Genomic DNA, 21288 nt, shown 5'->3' on the forward strand with positions numbered 1-21288 from the left:
CAGCGATGTCTCATCTCATCCAGCGCAGCGTATCCATCCTTCTTCTGTCTCCGCGGAGGAGACACTGCAAGGATTCCGGGGGCCTGACGTTTCTTATATACGCATATATACCCCACACCCCTCTGATGTAACACAGGCAGGTTTCCGTTACATCAGAGGGGGGCGGGGTCACCCATACGTCACAGGGAACCCCGGGTTTCCCCTTGCGTCAGAGGGGGGCGGGGTCAGGTGACGGGTGGCCCCGCCCTCCGTATATAAAAAACGTCAGGCTGCCGGAATCCTTGCAGTGTCTCCTCTGCGGAGACAGAAGAAGGATGTATTCGCTGCGCTGGATGAGATGAGCCATCGCTGGAGAGATGACCGTCCGTCACTGGATAGCAAGAGTGGATTACCACTGCTTGAATCTTTTTTTTATTTTTTTTATTTTTAATAAAGGAATTTTTCAAAAGTGTGTTTGTCTTATTTAACAATTTTTTACACTTTCTTTGTGAAATGGTAGGGGTACTTTTGTACCCCCTTACCATTTCAAACAGGGGGGACCCCCAAAGCATCCTCCCAATGTTGAGGGCATGTGGCCTGGTACGGTTCAGGAGGGAGGGGGGCCGCACTCTTGTCCCCCCCTCTTTTCCTGCGGCCTGCCAGGTTGCGTGCTCGGATAAAGGGTCTGGTATGGATTTTTAGGGGGACCCCCACGTCAATTTTATTTTAAATTTGACGCGGGGTTCACTTAATATCCATACCAGACCTGAAGGGCCTGGTAATTGAATTTGGGGGACCCCCACGCTTTTTTTTTATTAATTTTTTTATTTTTTTATCAATGACTTTCAATGAGTGTTCTCTGTATTACGGAGCCGACAATTCATAATAGCTGCGAGTGATTTTAAAGGACTTTTTTTCCTGCATAAATGACACTTTGTGCAGGGACAGTTCTAAGCACCAGAAACATGCGCCCCTTCACAGGCATACTATAGATACCCCCCCCCCCCCTACGAAATTTAAAGGAATATTACACTTTTATTGTTTCACTTTAATCATTATTAAAATCACTGCTCCTGAAAAAACGGCCGTTTTTAAAACTTTTTTTTGCATTGATACATGTCCCCTGGGGCAGGACCCGGGTCCCCAAACACTTTTTAGGACAGTAACTTGCAAATTAGTGTTTAAAATTAGCACTTTAGATTTTGAATGTTGGAGTCCCATAGACTTTAACAGGGGTTCTAAAGTATGCTATATACTAGCTCCGTCGAATCTTCTTTATACATTCGACAGACACCATAAGCCTTCAAAGACAGATTTGACCGTAATTCATGTGGATTTTCGGACGAATGCAATTTTTGAACGAAAAACGTAATAAATAAAAACGAATTTCGGGAGTAACTAAATAAATTAAGTTTTCGGACGAAAACAAAATTCCGAAACAAAATATTTTACTCTGCACATGTCTACACATTTACTGGTAAAGTAATTCTTGACACTTAAAGTGGGACCTTAGTGTAAAAAACTTCTAACCATTAATGTAGATGTAAACCTGAATGACTTTTAGTTTGTTAAAACTTTGTTTTTTTTAAAGTGGAATTAAAGAGGAAGTAAACCCTGATGAGTTTACTTCCTCTTTCATTCCATGCAAAGGTAAAGCATAATGGACTACTATGCATAGCATAGTAGTCTATTATGTGTCACTTACCTGACACAGGAGCCAGCAAAGTCACTGTCTTTCGGCAAATATCTCCTAAACCGTGTAGGTTTAGGAGATATTTCTTGGACCTACAGGTAAGCCTTAATCTAGGCTTACCTGTAGGTCAAAGTGTGTTGTAAGGGTTTACAATCACTTTAAACTCGCAATCTTTAAAAAAAAAAAAAAAAAAGCTGCCAGGCAGGGTTGTTATAACAGAAGAGACCCTAGTGGTCTTTCCTGTCATAAATGCTCCTCCCGGCCGCAATATACACTAATGCCGCTTACACACGACCAGACTTTTTGACAGCAAAGGTCAGACGGAACAAATCCATTGGGCAATTAGATCGTGTGTGGGTTCCATCGGACCTTTGCTGTCGAAAAATCAGACGGACTTTAGATTCAGAACATGTTTGAAATCTTTCCAACAGACTCGAGTCCGGTCGAAAAATCAGTTCGTGCTAGCCCGATGGACGAAAACCGAGGCTAGAGCAGCTATTGGTTACTGGCAATAAACTTCCTTATTCTATTCCGGTCGTACGTCATCACAGTCTAATCCATCGGACTTTGGTGTGATTGTGTGTGCCCAAGTCCGTTCGTTCGGAAGTCCGCCAAAAGTCCGTTGGAAAAACCGTCAGACCTAGTCTGCCGGAAAGCCCGGTCGTGTGTACACGGCTTAAGCCACGTATGTGCAGCTCAGAGAAAATGTATGGCACTGCTCTACACCGTGATGATGCGACTCCCATGTGCATGCACAGGAGTGTCATCATCACAGTCTGGGCCATTCAACAGAGTAAATCTGAAAGGAAGACTAGGCAAAGATGTTAGCGCACTGGACCAATTGGAGTGCTAACACTGCAGCGCCAGAGGGCTTCCTTTAAGGCTGGGTTCACACTTATGCAAATTGGATGTGGGTTTCTGCGCATCCGATTTGCATGACAGGAGAGTGTGACCGGGTCTCTTGAGCCAGTTCACACACCTCCGGGGCAGCGGTGGTGCGTACTGCAGAAGGATTCTGTGCATCTTTGGCTCGATTTCAGGTCCGAATTCATGCAAAGTTCAGACCTAATTCGGACCTGAAATGGTGATTGGGGACACACCAGACTCTCTGCTGCGAGAAACAGCCACAGATAGTATGAATCCAGCCTCATAGGTAACTCTACCAAATGTGGTGCATACTGACACATTACATCATAAACTATCTAGGAACCCATTTAAAAAATGCTTTAATAAAATACACATTTCACCTTTTTAATCCTTTGTTGCATCGCAGTATTGCTGATTACCTTCAGCCTCTTCACACCTACATGCATTCTAGCAATAGATGCATAGCATTTCTCAGAGCTCAGGATTTTTTTGGAGACAATAGTGGAATACAAAAGCTTACGCCTAAAACAAATATCTAAATGTATACAGAAGTGAATACACACAACAAAAACTGCACTACATGCTATTAGTGCATGCACTGATGACAGTGAAAAAATACCAATAAAAAATAAAGATAAAAAAAACAACAAAGTGTTGACAGTGATGAATCATTAAAAAAGATCCCTGGAAGAAGTCGTGATGACGAAACTCATCGGAACGTAGCTGTCCGGCAACTGTAAGTGACATAGGATGTGAAACCAGAAGTGGTGTTCCAGCAGAACTTTCCAGTCAGGTGAGACACTGCCTATGGGCGTTAAATCTAACCACTGACATGGTGTGGATACATGTGTTTTACATTCTTGATTTCAATTAAAACATTACTTTTTTATATAAATTGTGTTTAAGACATACTGCACTAGTGGAGCTCTCCTCTTTCTTGCCATAAATGAGCAATTTGATCCATATCTACAGAGGTGGAGATCGGTGTGGTGGAATAGGGATCATTTGTGGTTAACTGCTTTATTGCCAAACATGAGAATGTGAGGCATATTGATCCGGTGAGTTCAAATCTCATGGGGAAGAGGTGGTGTGTGCGAACATGTGGTGTGGTGTGAAGAGCTGAACACTATTGGAGGACTTTTCCAATTGCTCCTTGGCATTGTTTGGCACTCAGTTTTACACATGGACTCTTTTTAATGATTCATCACTGTCAAGGCTTTGGCGTTTTAATTGTTATCTTTATTTTTTTATTGGTATTTATTCACTGTCATAAGTGCATGCACTAATAGCATGTTGTGTCATTTTTGTTGTGTGTATTCAGTTGTGCACTTATAGTGCTGCTGTATGCCGTTAGATATTTGTTTTAGGTGTAGGATTTTTTATTTTCATGTATTGAACGTGGTAGCTTTATCTGATTTAGTGTATCTTGATTTAAGTATTATTACTCTTATTTTGATTCTGTGGCACATCGGGGGATTGGTGTTATTTTACACAAGTGTAGATCACTTTCTCAAAGACTAAATAGTGGAATATGCCTGTGCAATGCGGATCAGCATTGCCATAGTCTCCATCAGAAAGCCCAAGTGACAACACAGGAGCATAGTTAGCAAATGGGCAGAGAGATGTCACCCTATAACACAGAGTGTCGTGACACTTTAATGAAAGGATCACCATTGTCTGGTGTAATAAAAACAGCAATATTTAAAGCGGTTGTAAACCCTTTTTAAAAAATCCTGAAAAAAAAAAATCCTGCAAGACAAAGACATAATGAGCTAGTATGCATAGCATACCAGCTCATTATGAATAACTTACCTGAGAACGAAGCCCCGGAAGCGGTCCTCTGTCTTCCTCTTCGCCGCTGCCATGGATCCCGGAGTGACTTCCGGGTCTCGCGGCTCCGGCGAATCACAGCGCCACTGTCGTCACTCCCGCGCATGCGCACGGGAGCCGATGCTCGTGGCATATCGCCGCGATCTGCGGCCTGCCCCAGTGCGCCTGCGCACCGCTGTATACGACGCATGCACCGTAGACAGAAGTGGCTGTCTTCGGGCAAATATCTCCTAAACCGTATAGGTTTAGGAGATATTTCTTGGAACTACAGGTAAGCCTTAATCTAGACTTACCTGTAGGTCAAAGTTGGTTGTAAGGGTTTACAACCACTTTAAGAAGATTTAAAATTACCTTTTAAGTTCCTTTAATATGTTATCTGTTATGCCACGAACACACGAGTGGAATGTCCGACAGAAAAATCAGACGGGAGCTTTTCATCGTATATTCCGATCATGTGTATGCCTCATCGGACTTTTTATGTTGAAAATTCTGATGGACCTAGAAATAGAACATGTTCTATATTTTTCCGACGGAACCAATTCCTATCGGGAAAACCGCTCGCCTGTATGCTGTTCCGACGGACCAAAAACTATGCATGCTCTAAAGCAAGTATGAGACAGAAGCTATTGGCTACTGGCTATTGAACTTCCATTTTCTAGTCCTGTTGTACGTGTTGTATGTCACCCCATTCTTGGCGGTCGGACTTTGGTGTGATCGTGTGTATGCAAGACAGCTTGAGCGGAATTCTGTTGGAACTCTGTTGGAAAAACCTTCAGATTTTATTCCGATGGGAAAACCGGTCGTGTGTACAGGGCATAAGAGTCCCCTTTTTTTTCTCCCTTAAACCCCTGAAGTCTCATGCCGCGTACACAGGGGCGGACTGTATGGCATACTTAGTCCATCGAAACACATTTCAGCAGACAGTCCGCTCGTGTGTGGGCTTCAGCTGACTTTTTCAGCGTGCAGTCTGGCGTACTAAGTATTTCGGATTTTTCGAAATTCTGTCCGTCGTACTTTGGTTTCAGCGGATAATCCGCTCGTCAGTAGGCTAGTTCGACGGACTAAGAATGGCGCATGCTCAGAAAGGATTTACACGGCGGAAGGGTGCTTTGCTGTGTATTGGACTTCCTAAATCTAGTCCTGTCGTACGTGCTGTACACGTCATCGCGCAAGCTTTCGACGGACTGTTTGTGCATCTGTGTGTGGTCAAGTCCGTTCAGTCGAAAGTATGACGGACTGTCCGTCGGATTGTATGACGGACTAAGTACGCCATACAGTCCGCTCGTGTGTACGCGGCATCAGAGTGTTTTTTTGTTTGTTTGTTTGTTTGTTTTGTTTGAAGTCTACCCCAACATATTTAAACTCTTTAAACATCTATTTTCATTTCCTTGGTTTTCACTGGGAAGAGATATTTAAAAACTACAAAACAATGCACTATCCTGTAATTATTTCCAATGCAACATTTATGTAATTTTTGCACTCCCATATAATTATTCCAAAGTATAATCAACAAAATCTGCTGACTAAAATGTTATCACAATTGTCCAACTTTTATGCAATATTGTAGAGTGGTGAAGCTCAAAATGAATATATAGGTTTTACTTAATTCCCTTTTCATCGCTGTATTGTGACACAAGCAGGGAAATAATTTGTGTACATTTGTTAGCATAATATTAACCACTTGCTTACTGGACACTTAAACACCCTTCCTGCCCAGACCAATTTTCAGCTTTCGGTGCTTTCACACTTTGAATGACAATTACTCAGTTATGCAACACTGTACCCAAATTAATTTTTTGTCCTTTTTTTCCCACAAATAGAGCTTTCTTTTGGTGGTATTTGATCACCTCTGGGGTTTTTATTTTTTGCGCTATAAATGAAAAAAGACCAAAAATTTTGAAAAAAAACGCATATTTCTTTGTTTCTGTGACAGAATTATGCAAATTATTATTTTTTCTTCATAAATTTTGGCCAAAATTTATACTGCTACATATCTTTGGTAAAAATAACCCAAATTAGTGGATATTATTTGGTCTTTGTGAAAGTTAGAGAGTCTACAAGCTGTGGTGCGAATCGCACAAAATTGATCACATCTGATGTACTGGTGGACTATCTCGCTTCTTGTGACCCGAACAAGCCAGGAAAGTACAAATACCCTCCAAATGACCCCTTTTTGGAAAGTAGACATTCCAAGGTATTTAGTAAGAGGCATAGTGAGCTTTTTGATGTCATTTTTTTCCCACAATTCTTTGCAAAATTAAGATTTTTCATTTTTTTTTCTCCACAAAATTGTCATTGTAATAGGTTATTTCTCTCACATGGCATGTGTATACCACAAATGACACCCCCCAAACAATTCTGCTACTCCTCCTGAGTATTACAATACCACATGTGTGGGACTTTTTCACAGCCTGGCCACATAGAGAGGCACAACATGCAGGTAGCGCCATCATGTGTTCTAGGAACATAAATTACACATCTAGCTTGTTGACTATTTATTACACTTTTGAAGCACCAGGACAATGACACGTGACACTGATGACAGATGGCACTGATATGTGGCAATGATGACACTTATACCTGGCACTGATGACACGAGGCACTGATGACAGATGGCACTAATATGTGGCACTGATGACAGATGGCACTAATATGTGGCACTGATGACACGTGGCACTGATGACAGATGGCACTTATACGTGGCACTGATGACAGATGGCACTGGGGACAAATGGCACTGGGGGCAGGTGGCACTGGGGGCAGGTGGCACTGGGGGCAGGTAGCACTGGGGTGGATGGCACTGGGGTGGATGGCACTGGGGGCGGATGGCACTGGGGTGGATGGCACTGGGGCGGATGGCACTGCTGGGGGAGGATGGCACTGCTGGGGGAGGATGGCACTGCTGGGGGAGGATGGATGGCACTGCTGGGGGAGGATGGCACTGCTGGGGGAGGATGGCACTTTTTTTTTTTACTTTTTTTTTTTTATCAAATCAAAGCAGAACGGCTGCTGCTGCAGCCGTTCATCTCTCCCCTCTCACACTCTGTCTGTGTGAGGAAGGAGAGCGGTGCTGAGAGATGATCTCATATGTTTACATATGAGATCATCTCCCATTGGACACGCCGATCGCGCTGTAAACGACCGCTGTGATTGGCCGTTTACAGCGATTTGTGTTTGCCTGTCCCCGGGGGACACGGCGAACACAGAACTTCCGCGATGCATGCGCGCGGCGGCGCGCATTGCGGAAGTAAACATTAGGACGTCCAGGGACGGCCTCCCGGACGAAAGCGCCTGCTCTACGGCCGTCATTCGGCTATAGGGCGGGCGCGAGGTGGTTAAGATAAGAATAAGGGCACAAATTAGTGACTTTTAAAATGTTAAAAATTTGAATTACGGTATGTTTGCTTGGCATAGAAGAATGCCAACCAACATGGCTGCAATATAATGGGATAGCTAGATACTATTGTGCTGTGTGGGAACAAGAAGGAGCGCACTATGAAATAATGAATAGGCTGGGGAGAATCTCCAGTAAAGATAACAATTTTTCAGGCTTTTTAAAACATATAATTAGGTTGATAAAGATCCACTTTAAAAGACTAAGTATACATCTATATAGTTTATGTCACCACACTCTTCCCTCTTCTCCAACACCAAACCACAATTTTATACTCACCTGTACACATTTCTGCAAGATCCATACTGCGTTGCCCATGGGGAGCTCCGTCTGGTTGTGTCTTTTGTGCATGGGCAGATAAAATGTTTTTTCATTCCTGTAAACAGGCCATCTATTATACAATGTAGGTCCCAAAGATAGACGTGCTGCTTGCTGTATCTTTGGTGTGTGTTCCTGCACAATTAACTTGTTAAATATTGTGTAATGTGCTCTACCCTCTCTAAGGAGCCCCTCTGACTCATCTATGCATGTACCATTAAATGGAACAGTGCACAGAGACATGCTAATCTGAAATATGGGCTGGGCACAAAGGTCCAAAAGTAAAGTCGTCTATTGGGGGTATGCAGGACTTCCTTAATCTGTCCCTTCTCCTCAGGAACATTTCCCTATGCTTAGTCTACTCTTCCCACCCAGTGAGTATCTGTCCCTAACTTTATATTTTCCACCCTTTGGGCCGACCATAAGACCCAGCAGGAGTTATATAGCCTCTCCAAATCTAAATCCAAGACGGTTGTCAAAATCTCGAAAGAACTCTTTCTCCAATTAGACACATGCTTCCCAAAGATTGACACCTGGAGCTCAGTATAGAGGACACCTCAGTCCTCTGCAAGGTTTCAGAGGTAAACAGCAACCATGTTATCGCTGTGTTTACATTTAACAGCTAGTATGGAGGAGCCAGGTGGGACAACTTATTTTTGAGATTTTCCGGGTTTATGTAAAGATTGGGCAGTAGATATTATAAAGCATTTGGATTCCCAAAGTTAAAGTATAGACATTAAGGCACTTACTGTATATAGATCTACCACAACACCATGAAATAGTATAAGACCTACATTTTCAGGTTACTAAAGGATTGCTTCTTTGGACAGGTTAAATGTTATAGCCTTCTGGAAAGGGTGCTGTGCTAATGGAAAAGTACACAAAGATGTTGTAATCTGAAAAGTAAGCTGGGCGCAAAGGTTCTTCCCCAAAACACCAGGTAGTCTCTTGGAAATATGTAGGATTGTCCCTAATCTGTCCCATCTCCTCAAGGACCTTTCCCTAGGCTTAGTCTACCTTTTCCCACCCAGTGGGTATCTTTCCTGAATTTCACATTTTCCACATTTTGGGCCCCCCCAAAAATTCAACAGGGGCTATATATAGCCTCTCTGAATCCAGAATGGCTGTCTAAATCTCTTTGTCCAATCAGACACATGCTCCCCCAAGATGGCCACCTGGAGTCCAGTATAGAAGACAAGTTAGTGCTATGCATGATATCTCTGGTGCCAAAGGTAACCTGCAATCATGTTATCGCTGTGCTTTCTTTTGACAGCTAACTTGGAGTATAAAGCATTTGCGTTCCCAAAGACCTACATCTGTTCCTTCTCCTCAGGAACATTTCCCTAGGCTTAGTCTACCTTTCCCCACCCAGTGGGCATCTGTCCTTATGTTCACACTTCCAACATTTCAGGTGAACCATAAAACCTAGCAGAGGCTATATATATATATGCCATCAATATCCAATCAGACACAGGCTCCCCCAAGATGGCCACCGAGAGCCAAGTACAGAGGACAAGTCAGTCTTCTGCAAGGTTTACATGGTGCCAAAGGTAAACAGGGACGATGTAATCACTATGTTTGCTTTTGACAACTAGCATGGACGTGAATAAGCAACCAATTATACCATTTGTTGGGTGCAACAGCGGCTGCACACCCACACTCTTCTACACGTGTCATTATCATGAATTTTTTTGAATGGGGGTTGGGGATTTAAAATGAGCTCATTTGGGTTGCACGCAGTTATAAGAATAAACTGGGACATGCAAATAGAACACAGAACTCAGATCTTGAAGTTCTGATTTGTGCCTGGAGTCCTGCTTTAATTTATCCCTCCTATTAATTTGCATTGTGTTGTATGCCCGTTGGCTAGAATAGGTAAATCACTGACTGACTTGTAAATGAATGCAAATGATCTTATGGTGATATATAAGTACAATTATCCTTTGATCATGGCTGTGACACCTCTCATAACCTCTGCATAATGGACATCACAGCTGCATAGTAATAAAGAAATCACTAGATGCCTCTTTTAGCAGCTTGACAATCAAGCAGAAAATAGAAAATCCGTGTCTCCCAGGCCACTGCTTCCTTTCATTAAACAATTTTGGTCTAAGACCAAATTCAATTTGTCCAGAGTGTTACTGGAAGTCACCTTGCGCGTTCTAAGTGAATAAGTTATTCAATATAAAGTGTCTGCTGGTATAATCACATATGATATGTGTGAAGTAACTGGATGCTAATGAAGACACTCCTGGTTTGCTGCACGCTCTCACATTCATACGGATGAGTCTCTTGGAGGAAAACTTCCAAGCCCAAAATCTACAGGGTTCACAGTGCTAGGAAAATGATTCAAGTAGACCCAAACTGATTGACAACTAGAGTTTCAAAGCACTGTGTATAGTAAACAGTCCCCTTTTTTTTTTTTCAAAATGCTTTCACCTTTTTTTTCCTCATGTTATTCATTCTAGGTGAGAACTTTCATTGTGCTTTTATACACAGTCCTACTTCTCAGATTACATAAACAAAAATTTTTATAGTGCAACCCAGCCAGTGGCCTCCACAGTGGCAAAAGCTTAGCTGTACAGTTCATAAGGTGACATGGGGTATAATGCAAATGATTAAAAGTCCTTAGTGTAGTCCCATTTGGGAAGTTTCCCTCCGCTTCCTGTCCAAACCCAAAACTAGTGTCCCCATTGGAAGATTTCCCCTCTATTCTTGTTCTGGTGAGAACTCAAATGTTGGTATTTTCCTTCACTTTTACTCTCGGTAACCAGGAAAAATATGGGTAAATCTCTCTAATGGGGGCATAGACAGCAAAAAAAACTGACAGGTCAACCCTGACTTCCCTCCAGGTATAGATATTAGGGCATTTAAATGGTGGATGGACAAAGGCCTACAGCATATAAGTCATTTCTTCAATTACCATGGCCATCTCACCCTCTCCCATTGTTATAAAAACTTAGAGATGCCCCCATCAGAAAGGTTCCATTTTTATCAAATAGCTAATTTTTTAAGGACTGGCCCTCAGGGGATCCACCCTCTCTAAGCCCTTGTACACACGGTCAGAGAATCCGTCGGAATGTGTCCTATCGAACCGTGTTGTCGGATAATCCGACTGTGTGTGGTATGCATCGGACTGTTTCCGTTTGGAATATCCGTCGGACCCAATTTTCCAACTTGTTGGAAATATTTTCCGACAAACTGGTCCGATCGGACATACTCCGATCATGTGTCGAGAATTTTGATCGGACAAAGTGCCACGCATGCTCAGATCAAATTCCTACACCAAAGCTATTGGCTACTAGCGTGAACGTAGTCCCGTCGTAACGAAATAACGTCATCACGTTCTGAACGATCGGATTTTCCGACAACTTGGTCCGACCGTGTGTATGCAACAGTTTCGGACACAATCCGTTGGACAAAATCCGTCAGACAAAATCCAACGGATTTGGTTGGCAGAATGTCCGACCGTGTGTACAAGGGCTAACAGTGTATGAACAATGGTGTACTAGAGAGCAGGGTACTAAGGGAGTATTTCAATGGTGTACGAATCGCTACTCACTCCACCTCAGAAGCAACCATACATGTTGGCTTGGGAGAAGGACCTTAACTGTGAAGAGAAACCAAAGTCTTGGTCAGCCAGACTACAGGTATTGTTTCCATAATAGAGGCTAGCCTTAATGTCTTGACTAGATGGTATCTGGTCCCTACACATTGGCCAGAATGTATCAGACAGCTTCTACAAAGTGTTTCAGAGATTACAAGTTACAAGGCTCTATGCTTCACATTTGGTGGGAATGTAACCAAAATTAGGATTTTTGGAACAGGGTGTTTTCGATGCTTGGTAAGTTGACTGGGTTCCCTATTCACAACAACCCCATCTTGCACTTCTTAATGACCTGCCGCCTGGGTGACCATGCCCAGTGAAACGTTTGGTTTACTTCATCCTGCTGGCAGCTAAAATATAGCAGGAGCAAGGAAGACACCCTCAGTATCCTTTATACAACTTAAACATCATGATCCATGAAAATGTGACTTGCATTATTAATGATCAGCACAGTATGTTTGAACAGACTTGGGGGCCATGGGCAGCATACATACATGTGCCCCTATCCTCCACACTCCATCCCATATACATAGTATAAACAAAGATTTGCCCTTGGGACTTTGAATGAGGCGTAACAAACCAAATAATAAATGATTACTATATACATTTATTAAAGAATACAATATTCCCTAATTAACATAAAAAGCAGACATCATATTGTCAAGCAGATTTGTAATAATGAACATGATCTATCTAAGGCAATATATAATTTTACAAGAATAAAAAACAGGTCAGTCCGAAAAAGGGTCCTCACTGATCCTATGCCCACAGCTTCCGGGGCTGACATCCCTGGTGGTCACAATTGGAATATGATCATGTGCTTTTAATACTTTTTTGCAGATTTATAACTCATGCATGCATCAACCTCTGATGAAGTGAACGTTGATTCACGAAACGCATCATACCTAAAGATGCATAAGTTGAACGAATTTCATACTGACCTGTTTTTTATTCTTGTAAAACTTTATCGTAAAACTTTTTACCTGTGTCAGCTTCTTTTGTTTTCTTTTTTAGATGCACATTTTACAAGGAAGAAATATGTAAAACAACATAATGGAAACCAAAAAAAAAAATGAAATTACAAGACAGGTACAAGCAACACAGTCTAAATCTTGCATTTCACAGGAATCAGATGCAATCCAGGATGTGGATGGCCCTGTGGACACCACCCTGCTTGGCAAACCTCAATTGAGAAATCAAAGCAGCTAGTTGGAAAAATGTTGGGCAAACAGTGACTGCAGCCAATCGGCTATAGCCATTGTTCTGTTGCTCTGCGGGAGCAAGCTGTCAAAACTCAGTAGCCAGCAGTGAGAGATTTGACATCCATGTTGTTCATTGGGGATAAAGGAATCTAAAGATTATTGTTGAATGTTTTTGTGTGAATATTCGTTATTGATATTGTCTTCCTGACTCTCCTTCCAACTAATCAGGAAGTGGGTCCTGAAACCCATCACCCGATTGGCCGAGAGGAGGAGCGATCCTATTGGCCGCCACAGAGAAGGAAGGAGGAGACACAGGGGAAGCCACCGTGCCCTTCAGGTCTGGTATGGATATTTGGGGGGGGAACCCCACGTCATAGAAAAAATTGAAGCAGGGTTACCCTTAATATCCATACCAGATCTGAAGGGCCTCGTAATTGAATTTGGGGGGAACCCCACGCATTTTTTTCTTTTTTTATCAATGACTTTTAGCCGACAATTCATTATAGCCGCGAGTGTGTAATGGAAATTTGTAGGTTCTGTATATAATTGTATTCTATTTTATATGTATTGCACAATGCCCTCACTGTGCACACGGCACCAATAATGTTTTCAGTACATGTTTTGCATTCTTTCGAGTTCTGATTAGAATAAGCCTGCCTATGTAACGCCCCTTGTTACCATAAACGTACAATTGTAATATTAATGTGATACCTACGTAATCATGTGTATAAAAGCCTTCAAATGCGTCATAATAAAGGAGAACGGTTATTTGGAAAGATGCTGAGCGTATCTTTTGTGTCTGTTCCCTACTGCAGTAGTTATTAATTTGGAACCACTAATCAATATGAGGATAGGAGTTGCCTATCATCAAAATATCCATTTCAGGTGGCGAAGCCAGCCCAGCAGGGGTTATCAGGTGACCCTGAGTATCCGAAACGAGGAGCTTGAGACGATCCGGGAAATTCTGATAATCAGCCGGCTGAGGTAAGCCTTTTGCTTACATTTGGGTTATCAGACTTCCTTGATCGGTAAGGCATTTTCGGGACAAAGGGTACCTATTTTACTCCCCTTAATCGAACTGTATTGATTAGTGGTTATATGTTATGTTGTCACTGTCTACTGTCCATCAGAGTGTTATAGAGAAAGAGAAGAATAGTGCTGTTCACAGAGTATAATGTAGTACATCTGCTAGATAAAGTAGTTTAGAGGCAAGAGGGTATAGGCACAAGTAGAGAAGACTGGCCAGTCATTATGGGCATTAAATTAAGTAAGGGAATGATGGGTAAGAGACCCTCAAAAATGCCCAGCGCAAGAGAAGCGCTATATATGAACCGAAGGTGCGGTTCCGCCTATACTGAGCCCCTAGATTAATGGTTGAAGTGGACAGGGATCCACAATGGGTAACTGGGTTACCACCAAAGTCCACAGGGACTAAGAATCATGCAGAGTATACAGCTAGAGAAACAGCTATTTATGTGAGCAGGATGGATCAAGAGTGACATTAACACTAGACAGAAAGGGACTTTTTGATGTTAAGTTGTGGGATGAATTTGGGGTCAGACACAACAACTAGTAAAGTCAAGAAACAGTAATGAGAGTTAAAACAGAATGCTTTGTATGTTGTCAGAGAGGGAAGATGGGATGAGCACTATGGCTGCCCGTCTGATCATAGAAGGTACAGTATGTGAAGTATGGAATTACAATACATTGGATGCAAAGGATATCAGAACAAAATAAAGAAAGCAGAAGTTTAAGCAAGGAAGTATTAAAGAGCGTTAAAAGAAAGTGAGAGAATGATATGCATGTGTTGTGTACAAATGGGAATAATGTAAGCGATTTTAGAGCGATACTTGTGTATGTTTGTGAATGCTGGAACCTTTAGTTCGCTCGCTTGTGTCATGTACGCAGATGTGACCCCCACCTTTGTGCTCTCCTCAAAGAATGTGGCTGACATGAGAGATTGGTGATAAGCTGGGAGGACACCATGCCAATTTCAGTTTTTTAGACAAAACATTTATAACAAAATGTGCCGGGTTAACGAGTCTAATGATAAACAATGTGATCACAATTATTTTTGAATCTGTTTTCCAAACATGGTAAAATCAAGGTTACATTTAACCATGTCTTACACTAATTGAATATCTTTTGATAGTGGAAACAGTGCATTAAAAAAAAAAAGAGAGAGAAATTGAGTAAAATTAAGTAATATGTCCCCCTTTAAGGACATTTATCTGTGCATATATATTAGTGTGTGATATTGAAATGATCATATGAGTATTAATTTCTAATATGAGTTTAACAATTTTATTAATAAATATAGATATATTGAAACTGGTTTAGACAACCTTTGGTTGGAAATGAAATCAAGGTTAATGGGGAAATTGGTAAAAATGGAATTAGTTTAGATTAAGATTAAGATTTTATATTTATTGAGTGGAAAGAGAAAAAATTAAGATGAGGTTGTTAATTTGAATACAGCTGCAATAATGTTTAACAAAGCCAAGATGAATGGGATACATAAGGAAGTTTTTCTACAGAAATTAAATCTTAAAGTCTGATAATAACTTAATGTGCGGTCCATGATGTGAGAGTAATAATAAAATTTAAATATAACAGACCCATCACATCAAGTCCATACATCCTGTTAGGATAGCTGCTGCCTGCAGCCAGTTGGTTTATAGTTATTGATGGCCGAGTGCTTTCTGGTCCGTCATACATATGGTTGGTCCTTTTGTTTTTATGTATTTTTATTTTTGAAATCCAAAGCAGAATGTGTGGATTGTGAAATGATGTGCCCCTTTCCCTTGTAAGTGCAGTGGGTATAAGTAGAAGAATATTTTGGATTTATGGACATCTCTGCAGCACTGCAGGGTATTCTTATCATTTATTATAATATTGCCAGGAAAAAGTTGTCTTTTTGAAACATGAAACTGGAGTTCTTACACAAACAGCATGATAGAAAACAAGCCATTGTTATATTTATGCAAGCTGGACCCAGTAATGAAGGGTTCACCACGATATATCAGAGCTGTAACTTTATGGAAAGTTGCTATTAGACAAAGTTACAGATATTATTTTGGTTGAATATTTAATTTTTAATAGTCCAACATTCTCCACAGCAAATATATAGCTAAGTGTTTGTCTAATGAAAGGTTCAAAATATGAATTTGTTTTGTGTGTTTATGTACAAATCTAACAATGAAAAATGAGTACATTTGGATCCAGCCACCTTATTGCCTCTATTGGAGGAGGCTGGAGACAAAGAAAAAGCACATGTGTTAAATTGATGACATAGGAATCAGCTGCTGTGAGCCCAGTGCAGGACACACTCCCTGAAGACCCGAGTATTTACTTTTTTGTAGTGTTATTCCTGGTTTTATACCGAGGATGAAGTTTATCACCCAGAAGGATTCCCTGTATTCAGAGTCATTGGATCCTTTTTCCCCATCTCAAGAAGCAGAGCTCCATGTTTTAGAAAAACCTGTGAGCTATAAAAAGAGTATATATTTATATAGATAGTCAAGATATAGAGAGCTTTTGGTTAAATTTGAAGGGCCAGAAGTTTGATTTTACTTCGGCAGGTAAACCAATCAAGCATGCCAAGTTAATTCGATCGGCTGTTTTCAGCCTTCCAGGTTCTTGCTGAGGTAGCCATACTAACAGTAAAACTCACATATGGAAGCAGACCAGGTGACTCTAAAGATGCTGCATTTACAGCCCTGGACACTTGCTGGGTCTGTGCACCTCACAGATTCCACCCTAGTTCTGGGCCAGTATAGCTGGGATTAATAATTCAACTTTAAGGACCCCAGAACGAGAAGCACAAGTGGTCCACAGAGGGCAACTTCTTACAAAACAAGACTTTGGAAAAGGTGATCATTTATGTTTGCTAGACACTCTTTTCCCTTCAGCTTGACACGTGGACCGTGTCATCAGTCACAAGTAGTTATGGCTGCCTTAGTAAATGAGCGTGGGATAGAGCCAGGGTTCTCCACAGTTGTTTTTATAACATACCACTTCTTGTTTTACCTGTTACCAAAGGTGTTACCAAAAGCTGAACATCCCTTCCAGAGATAACAAAAAGATATATCCAGATGCCCGAGTCAGGATCTTACGAGTATGTATTTTGTTTGTATGGACATGTTTTATGGATGTCCAGTGGCAAATGCTACTGCAAAGGCCACAGTAAAAAAGTGTTATCAGAAGTAGTTTGTAAGTACAGAGTGTAGAATCTACAGAGAGTAACAGAGGAAATCATTTTTATAGGAGAGTCCTTACTAGAAGTTTTGAGGTTTTAATTTTACACCCCCTACTGTCTACAATGTAGCGGACAAAGTAGAGTAAGAAACTAGAAAACTTTTGCCTGAATGTTTTATTATATTTTATCAAGCCCGTGAGGGGATATTGGACTCTCTCCCTTTGGGATTTGGGTTGGGAGTGTGTTGCTCACTTGCTTATATTTTGTCTCAGCAGCTGAAGTCCTCCATTCGGATCTCCCAGAGAATGTTGCTGATTTTTTAAGGTTTTTGACAAACTCATTTATGTGTTTTCTCCCCAATTCCAGATCCTAAAAGTTTGGAAGGATCTAAAACTAAAGCCAGGTGACATGTGGATTGTTAAGAGACATTTATATATAAGGAAATGTTTGGAGACTCAATACAGCATCTATTTCATGTACAGTTTTGCAAAACTTGAAGGGAAAGTCACCTGGATCCACACCAGACACTGCAAAAATGACTAAATGAAAGAAATCTCTGTGTTTGATTTGTTTCCCTCTTGCGATCACAGTCTAGGATACTTTTTGATTCAATTACTTTAATTGTAAGGGATACATATATTTGAAAAGTAGTTTAGCCATGTTGAAGTCATATTTGTCTTTTGTACCTCTTCCATTTTATGTAGAATTGTCTGTGTTTACATGTGCTGATAAGTCAGCATACCAGCAATTAAGCTAAAAGGCCATTCTGGCCACAGGAGTGTAAAGCCAGTACTCTGTAAATATGTCTTTGTTTTTCACAGTGAAAAGTCGTTTTGTAATGAAAAAAGCTGCTCAGCTATTATTTTCTCCACAATGGAGTTTTTGCCTCTTTGGCCAGGACTACCTCCACCTAAGCGTGTGGAGGTTCCAGGTTAAAGGTGATAGCAGGTATGGTTAGTGATCAAAATATTGATCAAAAGAGAGGAGACTGTAATGGAAATTTGTAGGTTCTGTATATAATTGTATTCTATTTTATATGTATTGCACAATGCCCTCACTGTGCACACGGCACCAATAATGTTTTCAGTACACGTTTTGCATTCTTTCGAGTTCTGATTAGAATAAGCCTGCCTATGTAACGCCCCTTGTTACCATAAACGTACAATTGTAATATTAATGTGATACCTACGTAATCATGTGTATAAAAGCCTTCAAATGCGTCATAATAAAGGAGAACGGTTATTTGGAAAGATGCTGAGCATATCTTTTGTGTCTGTTCCCTACTGCAGTAGTTATTAATTTGGAACCACTAATCAATATGAGGATAGGAGTTGCCTATCATCAAAATATCCATTTCAAGTGCTTTTACATTACTTTTTTTCCTGCAGAAATGACAGTTTGTGCAGGGACAGTTCTAAGCACAGGAAACATGCGCCCCTTCACAGGCATACTATTCACACCCCCTAGGTATGAAATTTAAAGGAATATTACACTTTTATTGTTTCACTTTAAGCATTATTAAAATCACTGCTCACGAAAAAAACGTCCGTTTTTAAAACTTTTTTTTGCATTTATACATGTCCCCTGGGGCAGGACCCAGGTCCCAAAACACTTTTTTTGACAATAACTTGCAAATAAGCCTTTAAAATTAGCACGTTAGATTTCTCCCATAGACTTTTACAGGATGTTCCGCAGCTTTTCGAATTTGCCACCAACACCCCAAATTGTTCGCTGTTTGGTGAACAGGCAATGTTCGGGTCGAACATGAGTTCGACTCAAACTCAAAGCTCATCCCTATTGTTGACACCAGTGGCAGCCAGTGGTCATTCTTTTGGAGGGACGGCAAACAGTACCACCTCCTCACCCTGGTTGGTCAGTCAGGTAGGTCTGGTGCACTTACTCCATCCATGGTGGGCAGTGCTTCTCCCGGGCTTCCCTTGCTTGGCGGTGGTGGCGGCTTTCCCTTCCCCTGCTCTCCATGAGCATCGTGGCAGCTTCCGTTTCCTCCTTCATCCTCAGTGACCAATTGAGACTCTTCTAATTCCGGCCAATCAAAAACCAGCTCTCAGTCCTGCTTCTGATTGGCTGGATTAAGGATCAGTGTTTCAATAGCAAATATTCATTCGCGGTTGTAACACCTGGGTGGCCTCCTGTGCAATGCTCTGCGCCACTAGCTCACCCTATTTTGAAGCCTATTAGAGCCTCTGGCAAAATAGAGGCCGCGGATAGAACATGGGGGTAGTGGCCATGGATAGAGGGGACGGCGCTCCGGTGCCCCTAATGGTTGACACAATATATACTATGTATTTATGTTAGTGCCTGCATAGTCCCACTACTAAGAGGGGTCGTCTTTCGTAGATTTGAGGAGTTTTATCAGTGCATTTGGACTAGAACAAAAAACTGCCGAGAGCATGTAGCTCTGAAAAAGTGAACATGTTACATAAAATAACTTCCTCTTTAAACTGCTCTAACTTCTGTGTCTGGAGTGCCTCTTTAATGCCTTATCTATAGTCATGGGTTATTACACAGTATTATAAAACAGAATTCCTTGTTCCTTTTCTGAGAGCTCACTCTCTCCTTCAAGAACTGATAAAAGAACTCAAGGCATATTGGGCTCAGGTACTTCCATTATCTGACTCATTTACATTTTATTTTGAGCATAATGATAAAGCTTCTTTCTGTCACAATAAAAAACACATAACTATTCAACAGAATCCAATATTCAATCAGATTAAGAAGAGACGCTTGCGTCCCTGGAATTACAAGCCAAGTACGCTTTTAAAACGAAGCTAAAAAATTTTATCCCTTGTTTTCGCAGACTTTGACGTGGCAATTGTGCCCGTACGTTTACGTTATGGCGCTATTAAATCAGAGATTTGCTCAGATTGTACAATAAAATATTTTTTACAGTCCATCGTAACACTATATGGGAAATTTGAATAAAAATTGCCTTGCGATTATTGTGCAAATACTTGCAAGAAAATATATGATCTCCTGCCGGTTCACCAGGTAACGATATGTGAAACTTTAATTATATTGCTCCACTCAGTCGTATATTTCTTTTAATTGTCTCATTTCTGTAATTACTTCATCTACGAGAACTCAAAAAGTGAGCCTTGCTTAGGCAGCGATTATAAACGCCTCAACAAGATAAAAATTTAAAATGTGTCCAATCCCCCCCCCCCCCCGCCCCCCATAGCTTTGGGCAAAAGCAACAAAAAATGATGTGCCAGCATGGTGTAATTAGTGCCCAATAAAGTGAGTATGGTCCTTGTAAAGGTAAAATTTTAATTTGTGATTATATGATGAGCTAGGTTAGTAGTAAGTGTTACATATCAGGTTGAAAAAAGACACAAGTCCATCTAGTTCACTGATGACGAACCTTGGCACCCCACATGTTTTGGAACTACATTTCCCATGATGCTCATTCACTCTGCAGTGTATCATGGGAAATGTAGTTCCAAAACATCTGGGGTGCCGAGGTTCGCCATCACTTCTAGTTCAATTCAGTTCAGTTCAGTTCTAGTTCAATAAATGAGAGAAAATAAAATAAAAATCATACAATCCCATATACACAATCTTAAACCCACAGTTGATCCAGAGGAAGGTGAAAAACCCGAGCAAAGCATTAATCAATTTGCTCCAGCAGGGGAAAAAATTCTTTCAAGATCCCCCCCGAGAGGCAATCAGATATTTCCTGGATCAAATTTACCTATAAATGTCAGTACCCAGTTACATTATGTACAATTAGGAAATAATCCAGGCCTTTTTTAAAGCAATCTACTGAGCTGACACTTTTGACACATTTTTGGGGCCACTGATATTTTTAGCCCTTGTACACACGATCAGACATTCCAACGGAAAATGTCCGATGGGACCGTGTTGTCGGATAATCCGACTGTGTGTGGACTCCATCGGACTGTTTCCATCGGAATATCCAACGGACAAAGTTTTAGAGCTGGGCTATAAAACTTTCCGACAACATGATCCGATCAGACTTTGTCCGATTGTGTGTAGACAAAGTGCCACGCATGCTCAGATCAAATTCCTAGACCAAAGCTATTGGCTACTAGCCTGAACATAGTCCCGTCATAACGAAATAACGTAATCACATTACCGTATATACTCGAGTATAGGCCGACCCGAATATAAGCCGAGGCCCCCAATTTACCCCCAAAAAACTGGAAAACTTATTGACTC

Source organism: Lithobates pipiens, unplaced genomic scaffold (genome assembly GCF_037356315.1).
Source record: "Lithobates pipiens isolate NorthernLeopardFrog02 unplaced genomic scaffold, aLitPip1_a1.2 Scaffold_23, whole genome shotgun sequence".
NCBI lineage: Eukaryota > Metazoa > Chordata > Amphibia > Anura > Ranidae > Lithobates > Lithobates pipiens.